Here is a 16748-nt window from a genome sequence, read left to right as displayed (position 1 = left end):
TCATGCTGTGACACTGACAAACTTGAGGTCACTGTTTTGTCAGTGTAAAAAGGAGTGGCAAGTTACATTACTGTATGTTTTTATGCACTTTCCCCAGGATCAGAGGGTGATAATGAGGTTGTCAGAACACTAGTGGGTTGCTCTGATGGACAAAGCGGTTATGGCATGGCTGCAAGAGCCAAACTTTTGACCAGCATGCTCTAACTCACTCCATCTGAAGACAGTGGAAGACCAGATACACCAATCCTTCCTCTGTCGGGTGCATGGAAATGCGACTGAACATTTGAGCAAACTTCAAGTGAGCAGACTTCAGGCATCTCCATTACCTGATGGGACTAGCAGAGGTCATTCTGCACTACCTGAGGTACACGCCAATTCTCAGCTCCTGCCCAGTTCCCGTGTGACCCACAAGGAGACACCTCTGTTTTGGCCATGTGCTGAAGGAGGGTGTGCTGGACCTCTGGGTCCAGCCTTGGCCATACTTGAGGACCTTCCTTGGAAGACAGCATCATGGCCCATCGTGCTGTTCTGGTGGAGCATACCTGGGCTGAGGGACAGAATTGGGACAGCTTTGCTGTCAGGTAAAGAGCTGGGTTTGGAGGATGGAAAATGCATGTCCCATTGGCTGCTCTCTCCCAGGTTTCCTGCATTACACAAGCCAGTGGCGTCATGACTCTCTGACCCAGTTTCTCCTGGTACACAAACAACTTTACTAAGCTGTTGGGTGCTCCAGTTGTAGCTGAAAAACTTGAATGTATGTGAAAGTGGGGAGAGTACAACCAGGACATCCAAAATGCTGTCAAGAAAGAGTCAATCAAACACATAGGTACAAACCCACCACCCTGAAAACACCGAATCTATCCTCGGCTAGTGTGACTTGCCAGCCACATTAAAAGGACTATGCTGATTCACATCAGCTGAAAATTTGGCCCACCGCTCACTTGTATGAACTGTGTGGAGGAAGAGATATGCAGGCTATATAAACATGCATCCTATAGATATGCATGTGTGCAAATAGTGCAGATAGACGATAGAAACTGGTATCTGGCTAGGAAAAAATGTATAGCATCTTTCTTTAACAGACTGGAGTGTGACACACTCAGGATCCCTGTTACGGGTGCAATGTACAGCAAAACGCTGATTTTCATTCAGGTTTTCGCAATCACTGCTATCTTAACTCCAAGCCTCGTTAAATCAACCTCAGCTGAACTGTGGTACAATGTTACAGTGCAGATCCTCCTGTTCCCCAATGGGAAACTAACTTGGACTCAGGAGCCATCATTTAACCTTGGAGTCTCTGAATCAACAAGGCAGTTTCTGCAGAGACACCTGGCAGCACACGCATTTTATGCTTTAACATGGCTGGTAAATCCTGGGTGGTTAAGTAAACTTAACCTTCATTTATGAAACTTGCGAACCAAAGGGTAAAATGTGCCTTGTGCAAGTAATTACGTAAAGGTCTTAGAGAGTGGAGTTATCACTTAAAGACGCCGGGCATTGCTAATGAGTTGACTGAGAATTGATCTCTCTGTAATTTAGTTATTTATATGCAGTTCCTGTTTTCCATGTTCAGCTATAGGTCAAGCCCACTTTGAACTGCTCTGAGACCCCCAAGTTTGTCAAGCAAAGTCCCAAAGCCGTGGCGCAATGATATTTTAGAAAAGTAAATATTGTCCTGAGGGGCTTTAAAAAGGAGGCAAAGCTGTTTGCTTTCTAGCTGGTTCTTTAAACCGGACAACTGCTTCCTGTTACTAAGGGGTCTCTCAGCAACGTGACTTTGCTTCTGTTAAATAGAAAAGAGCTTCAGGAAAAATGTCAGTACCACCTTCCAGGTATTTTCATATCCCAGCGAGCTGGGTAGGAACGGCCTTGGTTTTCTGAATAGAAATACGTGTGCATTATTCTGCAAAAGATGTAGCGTGGGGTATGATGGATCCTGGGTTAGTGGAAGCAATGAAAAAACTCAGGCTGCTACACATTACCCTCAGGGCTAATTTTATGCCAAATGGCTGTGAGCAATGTTCAAAAGCCTGTTTGCTGCCCTACAGATTCATGTCTGGGCATATATCGACACATCACCAGGTGCGTGTGTTATCCCATGTTTGTAGGCTCAGGTGTGGACTTACTGGTGCTGCTGCTGAGAGGTTCGTGCAGATCGGCTTTCATTTTCACAAGGGCACCTCATGGGGAGGAACAGGTGATGCTCCGCTATGTAAAGGTACATTTTGGATGCCTGAGCTGGCATCCGTACACCATGAACACCACGCTCACGCTGCAACTGGGCGCCTGTGAGAGTGCACACGCTGCTCCTTTCTGCAGACTCCAAGCCACAGGTTCATAGAGCCTGGGCAGACAGAGCCCATGTGAATTCGAGCACACCTGGGCCCAAGTAGCCAGCATCACCCAGAAGACCAGCTGAGCTGAGGTTTTTGAGCCCAGTATTGCCAGGAACTGTAGAATGCTGCTTGTGCCTAAATGTGGCTGTTCGGGAACCGAGCTACAGACTGGTCATGGCCAAATTAAAACCAGCAATGCAGATGGGGAGCCTGGAGTTTAAGCCTGGAGTTTACAGGGCTGAGCTTGTTTCAGTCAGTTCTTCACCTGACAACACAGTCATCTGGTAGAGGGCTTTCTTCCTCCCCGAACTGGTGTTACTGAAAATACTGGCACTCATGGGCAAGGAGCTGTTTGCAGATAGCTGAGGCTGTGTAAGGGACTCTGGCTACAATGGTGCAAAACTTCCCTTGTAAACACTGATGACTTGCAAAAGGAGGACATTCCTGAGAGCCAGCTGCTGCTGAAAATGGGGCTGAAATTACCCCCCTCTAACTCACTTCCATAGCTGCTGTGTTGGTTTATGACTCACTAGTGCATATGAACACTTTCAAAACAGTCTTGCTTTGCTCACTCGTCTCACTCAAGATTTTTAAATTTAGGTGTTGGGGTTTTTTTTTTTGAGAATGACATCTTTGACTTGTAGCAAGTATCCTAGATAGAGCATTGTCCTTTCTCATGCTTCCTTAGTTGTGGTTGAGAGACTGAAGGTACCTGGGGCAGCCAAGTCTCCCAACCTGGCAAATCATGAGGTTTGTTCAGCTTTAACAAACACAGCCTCTGTGGAAGGACTTAAATCAGGCTCTGCCATGCTCCTGTGCCTGCCGTTGCAATTCCGCACCTGCTGAGCACCCCTGGGACAAGAGAGGAAGGGTGAAGGTGGCACACAGCTTTCTCCACGGGCAGGGCTTAACCCATGGCAGCAGCAGGAGCCTTGCACTGAGACTTCTTGTGGCTGATGGACATTGTCGTGGAGCATCTCTGTTAGATAGCTGTCATCTCTGATGGGTGATTTTTGCCCCAAGAGCCCTTCAAGGGACTCAGGATGGACTAATCCCAGTCTGTATCACCCTGTGTCCTCCCTAGGTAGATTTGAGGAACAATTGTGGGTCACGTCAGCTTGATCCTGCTGGTGAACAGACTCCTGAAGGTTGGAGGAAATCTGCCGAAGAGGCTCACTGGCTCTGTCCCCACCAGTTCTTGGTAGCTGGTGCCTCACCTAAAGGTCCGTTTCAAATCAGGTGAAGAGGGAGATTCTCAAACATGTGGCACCAGCTCTTCAAGGAGAACCTTACCACCATATGAACCTTAATAACGCACCCTCCCTTCCCCTATGCCTTTAGCAGGCTTCAAATGTCTCCCCTAAATCTTCCCCCAGTGATCCAAGCCCTTTTCTCCATCCCAGCAGCATCCCTCCTTGCTTCTGCAGGAGCTTTGCGGGGCAGCTGGTGTGCAGGGAGGAAGGCAGCCTTCGCCATCTAGTGAGCAACACCATCACCGGCAGCTGCAGCTGAAGGAAGGGCTGATCCATGGCTCTGATGAAAAACCTTTTTTCTCACCTCTGGAAGAACATACTAACATACCAAGCTGAAACCTATATTGTACTCTCCCGCCCACCGTCGTTAACATCTTGCTGACAAGCTTTTGTAGAAAGCAAATTACTCTTACCTAGAATTTAAGCATTTCACCTCCTGGGAGGACCACTGCTGCTAAAGCATGTGTTTTCTCTCCTGCTCTGCTTGGGACTGCAGTTGGAGCAACGGTAGCACCAAGGGAATGGGGAGACAGATCAGTGTGACATGGTCATTTAGCTAGATATGTAGTACAAAGTCCACAGGTGGTCTGTGGCTCTGTTAAGAATAGAAACAAAATGCTCTGTGATGTACAATGCATGCACTCAGGAGAAATTTTTTTTCTTTTTTTTTTTCTTCTTTTTTTCTGGGATGCCCATAAACATACAGGGTCCAAATTCCCTCTATCTCAATTTAAGAAATGTCTGATAAATGAACGCTTCTTTGGAGGGCTTCTAAAGGTTACCTGACATCTGCTGAGAGACACTAATGAGCAGGAAACAGGGCAGGAGCTATTGATAGATCCATTCCTGCCTTCCTGTCTGGTTTTCTACTGCCTGTCCCCTATTTTTAGCCTCGTTTCCAAAGGAAACAGGGGATTGTGTGATTGCTTTGCCCACATCGGTCTATCAGTCCCTGCTTAATCACTCAAACAGGCAGGTTTCAGCCAGGTTTGTGTGTGGAGTAGACTCCTATTAAACCCCTTAGTGTTTTGTGGAAATCAATAGCCAGGGGAGAGGGAAGGACTCCAGATCACTGCTCTGGCTGAAGGGAACGTTGTTAAACAAGTCCAGCACTTTATCAAGTCCTGGTGAAGCCACAAACAAATGGGATTCAGATAATGGGGTTTCATAAATTCAACTATAAAGTTACTTGTTATTATTATGGCTAATTAGTACGTTAAATGTATAAAGCATTTTATATAATGTTATATTATTAATTGTGTTGCAACAACATGTTAACAACCCCTGACTAGGAAGGAGATTCAGTGTGTTACGTGCTGTACAAGTGTGTAACATGCAGATGATCCCAGCCCCGCCGACTTGGTGTTTCTTCAGGCATGACATGCCACAGCCACTGCACTGGTTTATGATGCTGTCAAATTCAGGACTTAGACGCTATTTTAGAAGGCCTATTTTAGAAAAATAGGGAAGGATTTTTCTTCCATTTTTATTAAATCTGAGGGACATCATGAATCAGAGCCTTGGCAGGGCTAGAGAAAAGCTCATTTCAGCTGAGGATGATGGTACGATACTGATCCAAGTGTCTGTCACTCAGTGTCACTGAGACCCCTCAGAAAGAGCTGTTGCAAAGCAGAAGCCATGTGTTGGGCTTAGCCCTCCAACTGCTGTAAAACAGCTTTTAAGTGAGTCACTGTGACCCTTTCCTGCATTTATCCCGTGCATTTCAGGGATCAGGGGAGAGGTCAAGGGCTATCTGGAAGGTTAGGAGATGTGCTCACTGCCAAGGGCCATTCCTGAACAGTCAATATTTGGTCTTACACAGAAGATATGAGCAGGAGATAAGAGGGTGCTGAGACACATCCGCTGGGAAGGTGAGGCCAGGCATCTGAGGAGGAGGATGAAGATGGGGACAGTGGGGCAGAGGACTGCCCATAGCCCCATGTCGCAATGGTGGCACTGCTTTGCAGCTCACTGGTGTTTCTCTTGGCCAGGTCACATGCAGATGGAGGAGCCTCGTCACTCCTTAAAGGAAGGAATAAGCAGCCTGGCCAAGGTCAAAGGACAAATCCTCATTAAAACCCAGAGTACCTGAACTTCAAGCCCAAGTGCAGCCCACTTTCTCCCAGTGTTATAAACGGGGAGCCCATGTATCCAGCTGCAGAGCATAGTGCTCTCTGGGGTGCAGCGTGGCAGCTGGTCGCCCATGTACCCTGCAAAGCAGGGGTATGTGACCTAATAGATCCTATATTCAGTGGACACTGTGGGAGGACGGCTCAGTTCTGGTTGTTTGAGCAATCCCAGGACTGTTGTGCTGGGAGCTGGAGGAGAGGTCAGAGGGCAGGGAGAATGGGATGTAATCTTGAGTGTTAATATGGAGTTAAAATCCTGATCATTTTTAACTCAACGGGAGAAATCTCTCTTGGCTCTTCCTTTATCCCCAGCAGACTCAGCCTGGTGCCTATTAAATACCTATTATGTAATTGCAGTATATATTGCCTACTTAAACGCCTTCTATCATCTGATTTACATGATTGGGCTATTCATTCTTCCCTTTTCCACCTGTTTCTCTGTGCTCCAGAGCACCACTAAATAGCCTGCGAGCTTCACCAGAGGAATGACTGCAGCCCATAGCAAAACAGCCCCACATCTGCAAGTGGCAAGCGGTTTTAAGGTGCTCAGTGGCCTGCAGTGACACCTGGGCTTGGGGAACCCAGCTCCTCCTGAAGCCGAAGTTCAGTGTACTGGAAAACTTTGCTAGGCTGTGTTGACAAAGGAATCCTGTCCCTGCACCTTGGCTGTGACTCAGGAGGTACTGAAGTCCGATGGGCAATGGCTTAGTCTCTTGCACAAAGAAGCTGGAAGGCTCCTTTTACAGTTCAAACGGATGTTTCCCCAGGCTCGTAAAATACACAGTTTAAGTAGTAGCTATATTTCTAAGGCTGGTCCCACACCTGCAACAACCTTGTAAATGGCACTGGGATATATGGCTTTAAGACTCCTTGTAAAAAGTAAGATCAACACAAGATTTACACAGTTTTATGGAATTGTTTTATAAGCTATTTTGACAATGAATCCCGCAATCAAAATCACCTCTGGTGTTAATCATGGAGGAAGCATTTAGCAGAGCCAACAAAGATTAATTTAAACCCCTTTGCTAGCTAGCTCTGGGACTGAGCTGTGTATCTCTCGAAACCTAGGGCATCACTCAGGCAGCAGTACGTAGAGGCTCTGGGGTGGTGGGGCCAGGTCTTCAAACCCTGGGGGTGGACGTGTTTTGGGATGTTTCACCATGCTCAGAAGGGGATGGAGACTGGGCAAGGAATACAGGAGGTAAAGCCAGAGCTCAGCCTCAGCCTCCCATCCTCCCCTGCCCAGGGATTGGGGACTTCAGGGTAGGGGACCACGCAGGCAAGGGAGCAGGAGCGGATACTTCATAGTAAGCCAAGATTAAGCAGTGTGTTATTGGGGTAGGTGGGGGTCAGTGTCAATGCATCAGCTTGTATCAGGAGTGTTTCCCTTACAGGTGTACACTGGCATGCCAACTCCTGTGTATCCTATGTGCTGCAGGAGGCGGTGGCCACAGCAGGGGCCCACGAGATGGCTGTTTTCCTGAAGCACGTACAGTCAAAACAGCGATGCCGCGGGGAGCAATTCTGCCTCACTGGTGCCTGCAAAGCTGGGGAGGTACACAGGGGTGTCCCCCTCCTCCTGCCTCAGGTGGTGATGTTGCCTCTCTTAAAATCATGCCTCAGTCTGATGTTCAAGAGTGCCCAGGCATCAGTCGAAGCTTTTGCACATGGCATATTGACTGAAAGTCTCTGGGAGGGGTGGGGGTATTTAAAATACTCTAATTTCCTCACCTTAGTGCTGGGCTTTGCTGTGCTGCGTCTCACTGCCACAGGTCTGGGCAGAGGAAGGTTGCTTACCAGAGTCTTGCCATACATTATGAAATGAAAGAAAACAAGGGGGAGAGTCAGGGAATGGGAATAAATGAGACTTATTTCAAGCTGTTTCAGTGGCTGGGAGCAGGCAAGGGGTCTCACTCCCAGCACAGGGGTTTGACAGACCAGCAGTGTTTCACCCTTTCTGGGTGATTGCTGGGGGCTGTATGGGTGAAGGACAGCAAGGCGTTACTAGTTGAGAGGAGAGCAGTAGTACTGGCAGTGGGAAGCAGTGGGGGTGACCCCTTCTCAGTGGGGCGGGAAGCTCTGCCTGTCCCATGCACAGCAGCATCTCAGACCTACACTGGCAAGTGTTCTTGAGAGCCCCAGGCAGAGGATGCAGCCCTGTCTGGCCACCAGCACTCTCGTATGGAGTAACGTGCAATGAGGTTTTCATTGCACAACTGTCACAAGCCACAGACTAACCAGAGCCTCACCACTCACTGCCGATGAGTTAGAGCATCCTCCCAGCTGGTCTGGGCAGCCCTTTGGCTTCCTTCTTTTGAGACATTCTTCTCCCAGTTCACTTGAAAACTCTGGTGCTGAGCCTGACCTTATCCACATTAAACTGAGAGCTGAGGCTCCTCGCTGCCAATGTGGTCTCACGGCTCACCTTCCACGTCAGCTCTCGAAGAGAAGAAGTCAGGATCAAATTGGCACTTCCTCCATGCTTCCAGGATGTTCCCAGTTTTCTCTGTAACTTCACGTGTGAGTGTAAAACCAGCTGTTCTGGGTCATACCCAGGTCTGCCTAGCACCATTTGCAGGGCTCCTACAGTAGCCATGGGCAGATGCCTAGGAAAAAGCAATAGCAAGCCAAGGACATCATATTTCCCCCAAGTGCTTTCCCAGAATGACTATCTGCAGCACAGGGGATTTCCAGACACTGCTGTGATTTGTCTGCTGGTTGCCCTCAGTGGAGCTCTGTTTTCCTGATGTTTGTCCAATCTTTCCTTCGCCCCCAGTGGACTTTCTACATCCCCAGCATCCTTCAGCAAGGACTTCCTTGGATCCTCTGCTGCTCAGGAGGAACCGCAGCCTCCTCCTCCTGCTTGAACGTGGCTCCCGAAAGCTTCGCCTGGTGGCTCCGAGTCCTGCACTGGAAGAAGGTGAGCAGCTGCTCCATTTCTGGTTTCCTCTAGTGACTCGGGATTTGTAGCTTTCTGCCATCCCTTGCCAAGCTGTTTCTTTCTTACATACTTACAAGTCCCAACTAAAGGCACAGGGACGTAATATGTTTATATTTCCAATTTCTTCATGCACTGAAGGCACCCAGAGAGAATAGCTGCAGGCTGAATTAGGTGCACGGTATTTTGGCATTCTCTGCCATTTGGCCCAATGTAGCTAGTCATTATACTGAGGCAGTTCTTGGCCCTCTGCACACGACGGATGTTTCGTGCACAACGTAACTCCTTTGCAGTATGTGATGTGGCCACGAGATGTCTCTTCGAGCCGTACACGACTCCAGCCTGGTAAACAGGGGTCCACGCTGGACCACAAGCTGTGCAGAAGCTTCTGGGGCCAGCAGTTGGCACCATCCCTGGTAAACACCCCCCCTGCTGCAGTTAACAGGATTGGAGAGCAAAGCCGTATGCGTAGGCAGAGGTGATACCTTTTATCAGACCTGCAGGTGAGAGAGAGAAAAAAAAAACCCAACCCACAAACCCAAACAGCTAAGCTTTCAAACACACGAGGTCTTTTTCACTCCAAAAATAAGAGCCGCCATCTTCAAACTAAATCTTAGCTGAGAACAATTGCTCTGAGCCTGATTGCATTTTGTTAGTTATTCAGATTCTTGGGGAGAAAAGCCTGATTGATACCTGCAGAGAAAAGGCAATGGCATTAGCAAGGAGAGAAGTGATAAGATTGTTGGCCAAAGAGAGAGAGAAAGAGAGGAGAAAAGAGAGATGGGTGGTTACTGGCTGTTGAGATAATGAAGGCTTTACTGCTGCTGGTTTTAGGGAAATACATGTGCCATAAAAACTAGTGCATCTGTTAGTTCTAATATGCAGCAGATCTGGGAATTTAAACTTATCTTTTAACGGTATCTTGTAGGTTTCCCATGAGGCTCTGGACCAGAAAGCCAGAAATGGCGTGATTGTTTTGTGAAAAATGTTCTCCAATTGGCAACTGAGTGCATTGGACGGTAACACCACATAATGTTCAAATAATAATTTCCAGTAGATTATCTCTAGCATCATAAATTGGCAACAACTTCCCAGGACTAAATTGATCCTGATCAAAAACTTGCCTATTGCTCTGGATGCTATCAAATGACCATTTTCCTGCTGAGAAAGTGCTGATGGCCGTGCCAGGATAAAATACTCATCAGCCGCTCTTTAGCTGGTTACCATCCCAACTCGGGACCAGAACCATTTCTGCAAATAAGTGGCAAAATGTTTGTTTGATCTGATAGCTGGAGCCCTTTGTCGGGAGCTCACAACGTGAGAAAAAAGAGAAGAAAAGCTCTGGCTGTAATGCAGCTGGAGTGAATGCTTTCCTTGCCTGCTGAACAGAGCAGATTATAGTTCACCTGCTGTGAACTAATCTCTCGGGGAGAGGGTCAGTTGTTTGGATAGTGTTGCTAATGGAAGGCAAAACCTTTCTCCACGTTCCCTCCTTCAGCGCTCTGTCTGTTTTGGAGATGAGTCAGTCCTGGGTTATTCATCAACTTAGTTAGGAGCTATCCACCCAAGTTCACAAGTGCCTCTAAAGTGCTTTACAATTACAGGAAATTATACTTAGGAGCTAATGTTAAAACACAGCTATCTGCTCACTCCTCCAGCACGAGAGGCAGAGTGTCAGATTCGTGGCCCCCATTATTTCATTGTGTTGGAGAAAATACGTGGGAGGAATTGATTCCCTACCGCAACGCTCCTCTTTGTGCACCTGAGCCCCGCTAGCGCTGGGGGGGACGTTTCCCCAGGGGGAGGCTGGGGAGGAGGTGAGGCAGCGCCTCGGGGAGCCTTTCTGAGGATTGCACCAGGTCCTTGGCTTGCTGCAGAAGACCACGTCAGAGCTGTGCTGTGGGCAGGGGGCCCCGGCAGCCTGCCTGGCTCACCAGGGTGCAACGGGACATGTCTCATTACTGGGGCTCAGCCCCCCAGCAGGAGAGAGGATGGTGACAGTCCCCCTCTGGGTCTGCTGTGCTTTCGCTCCCTCCAGGTCCCTCATCTGCAGCCCTGGGCTCTTCACCCCAGAGCATTTCATGGACAAACACCTTTTGCTTGTTTTATCCATAGGCCTGCTCGTGCAGGACTGATGAACGTGCAGGATTCAACCCAAACAGTCCCTGTGTCAGGGCAGGAGGCTCTCTCCATGCCCCATCGGTCCCTCTGAGCCATCTCAAGGTCATGCTCTGGACTGTCCTTGAGGGCCAGATCCTCAGCTCCACCTCTACTTTGACTTAGGGTAGATTCAGCAGCAGGATATGCTCCAGAGGTTTGTTGCTATTTAGGAATTGTTCTCTGTGGATCACTTATCTGCGCATGGAGAAGTAGTATTTGGTTGGTTTCTTTTTTTTTTTTATCATTTGCAATGGGGCTTTTGGAACAAAGTCAATAAATGCACACATGAACATCAGTGACTCACATTTTTGTCTCAGAGACAGATCCTCTGTTTAGATAGTGATTTTTAACCACACTTTAACCCACATAGTCCTAAGCAAACGGTAATTTATAGTCTTCTGTATGGTCTTTGGAACTGCTTAGTAGATGGTTTGTACTACCAAATTTTAGTGAGAAATATTTGGAAAAGGGGTACTTGTTCAACAACGACTTGCAAGACGTAGTTAAAATGACAAAAATGTTGAAAAGCAAAATATTTAATATTGTTCCTTTTAGTCCTTTATTGTTTTACTGCTGGAGTCCGCAGCACTGATGTTACTAGACAAGGGCTCTCAGGAGGATGATTTGCCAGCATCAGGCCCACCCACCTTCAACCTCCCAGCTTTCAATGTTCAAGGTGCCCATCTACAGCAAGGTCCATCCATGTAAGCCTCACAGGCAAAAGCAGGCTCAAAAATCACATCTCCAGATGCTTCTCGCGTGTTCCTATGTACTCTGACCTACAAAGATGCACAGAGATACTTAGTTGTGGACGTACCTTTGTTAGACAAGATACCAGTTCTAGAACAATGAAGCTTTTCCTCTTCCCCAGCAAAACCAGCCCATCAGTGGGATTTTGATCATGATGTTACTGTCTTTTCTTTCCAAGTGACCAAAAAGGTATTTTTAATTCAAACCCCTTTTACAGGAAAATTTATAACCATGGGTAATGATAAATCTTTTAGGGATGTACAAAAGATGCATGTTTTACTCTTGTGTAGCCATTGAGTGAGATCTGTATTTTATTGCCTTCTGGTTAATCCAGCTTTCTCCTTGGGACACCCAGCTGCAGTGGAACATACATATTTTGCTATCTGAGGCCATTGGCCTTATGATTAAGAGGAGGTTTTTCAGTGCTTGCAAGATGATCATCAATTTTATCTCCTGTAATTTCTCTGTCCTTAACTTTACAATGTTTCCATAATTTGCCTTTGACTTAGTAGCTTAAATTTGTCTGTAAATCTGTTCTCCTGGAAGTGTAAGAAAACACCTTTTTAAAATCATTCTTATGTGGAGAGACACTTGCAATATTTTTTATTAATATTATTCATTACTTTTATGACACTGCAAGCCATGGCTGAGGTACTGAGCAATGACACAAAGCTCTGAAGAGAAAGAAAAAAAAAGAAATAGAGAGTGGAGGAGCCATTCTCAGCTTTCTCTAATAGGAAAGAGGGAAACTAAGGCACGATGCCCCAGGTCCTGCAGTATCTGTGATACAGCTGGAAATCTGGAATCAACCCTCTATCTTCTTTACCAGGCCAGTGCTTTAAATTTCAGCATGCTGTTTTTCCCTCCAATGTGACTAAGTTTTTAATTTTCACTTCTGTGAAATCCTTTTTTTACCCTTCAAAATACTTGGGGCATGAGGATGCTAAAATACTGAAACAGGTAGCAAGTGTTTGTGCCCTGTATCTCTGTCTGAAGTGGGTTTTAGGGAAAAGATAGTAGTAATTCCAACAGTGTAATGTTATTTTTGTGATTCAGGTACCACTGTCCCCAGAGTCACGCACACAAGTGTCCAAAGAGTGGGTGCTCTGTTAGCACTTTTATGTTAATAAAGAGCTAATCGTGATGAGATCCCCATCCTGTGGAAGCAGGACAAGACTAATCCTGACAGCCCTGAACCCAACAGAAGTCTTTGCGTTGCCCTCAATGGGGCTTGGTATCAACCCGTTGGAGCACAATGTTAAAATTAAGGGCTGCTGGACTAGTAAGCAATAATCATTGCTGGGCTGTGACCACATAAACCCTCAAAAAACCACTAAAAGCTGTCGTTCTTAGCAACAACAAAACCCCTTTAATTTCTTTAACTGTCTGTAGATGGCACTATGGCAGTAGAAGTTTTTCAAGGAGAAATTTGAAGGGAATGAGCCAGGAAGCTGGCGGCTCCTGCCCTCTGCTACGATGTTCCTGGACTGGAGGGGAAAGAGAGTGTATAATTTTTTTGAGTGCTTTACAAGACATCAATCAAAACAAGTCAACTTATTTCTTTCTTAGGGGTTAAAACTAGTTTTATGATCCGGAGGAGATTAATTTCTTACAGCATCTCTGTGCGCTTCATGGGTGGGAGTAGGGCAGAAGTGCATCCATTTCACCTTCCTCATCCTTTACAATTTTTCCATAAACTATTCCTCACAGTGAAGGATTCATTTTTGTATACTTCTCACCTTATATCAGGTTTTCAGGTGTTATTTTTCTGCTGGTATCAGGTGCTTCTCTGTGACTTTCCCACTTCAGTCGTCAAGAGCATGGAGATATCACTGAAGCCTGAATTTCCCACATTAAAAATTGGCTTAATTAGAGTCCTGGTGGGAGAAAATATTATTCTTCAAGACAGAAAGATTGGTAGCAAATCATGCTAATGAAGTATTTAGAAACCAAAGAGACAATACTTAAAGGGCTAACAATAAGAGGATGACAGTGGAACAGGGAGTGTACAAATAGCAGGGTGGTATTGCATTTTCAGTTTACATATTGTTTTATGTAATTGCAGCATTGTTATTGCATCTATCAGAAAATCACTTATGCTCCTGCCAGAGCAATTCTAATGCTCTGTGAGTTCAAGCTAGCCTTATTGTCTTGCTTTTCAAATGCTGTCTGATTTTTTAGTAGTTGGACTCAAGGGATATTTTCTCCCCAGAACAATGAATTGTTTTACATCTTTCCTAATAATTAAAAAAAAAAAGGCAGCAATCTTACTTCACAGCTGCTAACTTCAGTGCTGGATGAAGCAAGAAGCTGAAGCACAGCCCTGTCTTTGGGCAGACCCGTCGCAGTGCGTTTTTTGCTTTGGGCCCTTTCGCTGCAGAGGAAGAAATGGTATCATGGGCAGCAGCAGAGCTGGGTTTAGTTTCAGTGTCCTGTGATGAGCTTTGGGAGGCTCAACTTTTCCCAAGGTGTTCTCATAGCCCAGTTTTAGGAATCTAATTGAAGTATGGCTATCAGTGTCAGCAGGTAAGTTTTTCCAGATAGTGGGTGAAAGCATCCAAATTCAGTGTTTTAAGGTAGAAATGGCTCATCCTCTTTCCTAAGGTTAGATCCTCCCAAATGAGTTCAATGCCTCTCCCTTGCACTTCAGTGGGAGCTACAGACCTAGATCTATCTGAGGAGGTGAGCCTTGGTCAGGAGAGGGTTGTGCCCATAAATTTAATTTCAGCTGAGCCATCAATTTGCCTGAAGTAGTCAACAACCAAATACTGAATCCGGCATGAAACCCACGACTAGTGGAGCAAAGAAGCAGGAACATTTCTTTATAGGGCACGCTAATGGAGGATAGGAACTCAGTTAACTTCCAGGACATTTCTTTCCACAAACTTCTTGATTTTAGATTTTTAAAAGGCATTTTCTTTCCATAATGAAACAGATGCAATATGCAGCTTCCCTTTCCAGATGTGTTACTTGAATTTCCCGAGGAGAATATGGTTCTCCGTCCCCTGTTTCAGAGGTGTTGCACTTCTGACATTCAATTGCCCCTTCAGAGCAATGATGCTTCTGCTACAATGGGGACAGATGAAGAGAATTAAAAAGAGAGCCCCAAACAATTGCAGAGCATGTGCATAGCATGTGTGGAAGTAGCTGATGCCGTGGGACATGTGTCCTTGGAAGCCCCCAATCTGTCCCCACCACTGCCCCACTCTGGGCCCTGCTATATGTCACTCCCTAAGAGCTGTGTCAATGCACTACAGGTTGTCTCTACAGCATCTCTTTGCACACGTGAGTTAAGATTTGGGGTGTCTTCAAGTTCCATTCTCATGGAGATGTCCTAGAGCACCCAGATCCTCTGCTTCCCCCCACTTTACATTCCTATCCTGCTGCTGCTGCTCCTCAGCCTTTGGAGGCCATCACCCCAGGGCAGAGCTCAAGCCCATTTAGGGTCTCTGCAGCTCTTCACCCTTGCTATGGCCTCAGTGCACCGGTGTTCTCCATGCCTGAAGCTACATGTGCTTTTCTTGGCAGAATCAGTCTGCTAGGAGCAGGTCCTGGGCATCACAAGTGCCTAACACAAAGCAAGAAGGCAGTTGCTCAGAGGGTTACGGCGTGGCTTCACTCTCAGCAATGCTGCTGAATAGTGCAGTGAGAAACACTGGTCTTTAGCTAAATTCTGGGGAGCTGCGACACTGTGCCTTCCTTTCAGCAAAATGTGAGGAGTGGTGAACCATGTATCATGCAAAAATTAATTGTGCCTTCCAACTGCTGGTCTTTGGAAACTGCCTGCATGGTGTGAGAGTGCAGCAGCTTCGGGTAGCCAGCTGCAATGGAGCTGTTGTTGTTGCTGTTATTATTATTATTATTATTATTATTATTATAATAATAATAATATAACTGCAGTGCTATAAGACAATCTGTTCTTCACTTCGGCCGAGCAGCCACTGTTTGGGATGTAAGCAGAATGTTATGGCAATCAATACATTAGGGGGCCTTTCCATTAAGTGATGAGTGAAACCAAAGGAAGAAATTATGCTTTGTACTATGAATCCATTTAGCCATTAGATCACAGTATTGAAAGCATAAAGAAAGGGTTGTTTTAGCTTTCAGCTGGCCAGAAAATGCCAGTTGGAAGACAACAGGAGGCTCCCTTTCACAATGTAAGAGCCCTTTCTTCCCTGGATGAAGGGAGCATTTCTGGCTGCGGCCTCCTGCTGCTTGTGTGTGTTTCATTCTTCTTACTCTGGACTGAAATGCTCCTGTCAAAAGGTGGAAAATAAATCTAATTGCATATGACATAAATAAAGTCTTGATGTATATCAGCGCAGTATTTATCTGGAATAATTTTGAAGTGATTATTTTGTTGCTTTTGCTGTAACCTAAAGCAATTTCCTTGCAACAGCCATGTCCTACCCCTGCACAAAGCACACCATTTACAGGAAAAAATTAATATCATACAAATCACTGATAGCCAAAAGGATAAATAACATGTCACAGGCTATGGTACGTCTGGGTCTGACCTGCTCCAGCCCTGGTGCTAGACCTGAGCATGTGGGAATGCAGACGTTGGTATCTGCTCTCTGAGTGCTGCTGCAGTTTGCACTATTCTAGCACAAGTGAAAAATGAGAGATGCAGAGGTTAAAGGCTACCCGCAGGGCAGCACACTGGGGATTCAATCTTATTACCTGTGCTGGCGGTCCATGTGCTTTGCTGTCCCCGTCAGCTCCCACCACTCGCTTTGTGCCTCAAAGATCTAAATTACCTGGCAGTCCCTGGGGCAACACCGCTCCTGCTCCTGTGCCACAGCTCCCACCCAGCAGCAGTTCTTGACCTGCCTTTGAGCAACATGTGCTTAAAGAGCAGCACTTCGGCTGCCCTCTGGAATTAGGCTTGAGGAACGCTGTGGTTTTTGGGTGGAGAATCATCAATTTTCTATTATTTTTGCAAAGGACAATGGGTGTTTGGGATAGCTCTTCTCACAATCTTCGGCTCTGCACTTAGCATGAATTCCTCTCCAAGCCACCCACCTACACAAATCTCTGATGCCAGAATGCGTTTACGCGAAGATATTTAGTCTGCAGTACAGAGCTGCACAGTGTAACCCTTAGTCTAGAAGCAGGGTGATCTAGCTGAGGATTAAGTACATTTCTTTTGGAGTTGCAATACCTGACAGCAATTACGGAC

At 46.4% G+C, this 16748-nt stretch overlaps 1 long non-coding RNA gene across 2 annotated transcripts in view; it reads left to right on the top strand.

Moving 5' to 3' along the window:
• LOC138686366 (uncharacterized) overlaps positions 1–16748 on the top strand; it is a 122610-nt gene that overhangs the window by 97930 nt on the left and 7932 nt on the right. The window contains exons 1-2 of one of the 2 annotated variants that reach the window (XR_011325710.1): positions 4925–5812; positions 8495–8638. This is a non-coding gene — a long non-coding RNA (uncharacterized lncRNA). Of the gene's footprint in view, positions 1–4924; positions 5813–8494; positions 8639–16748 lie in introns of those variants that run through there. The other variant, XR_011325711.1, reaches the window with a different exon arrangement.

The sequence above is a fragment of the Haliaeetus albicilla genome, chromosome 8 (genome assembly GCF_947461875.1).
Source record: "Haliaeetus albicilla chromosome 8, bHalAlb1.1, whole genome shotgun sequence".
Classification (NCBI taxonomy): domain Eukaryota; kingdom Metazoa; phylum Chordata; class Aves; order Accipitriformes; family Accipitridae; genus Haliaeetus; species Haliaeetus albicilla.
This window is presented reverse-complemented; position numbering and strand designations above follow the sequence as displayed.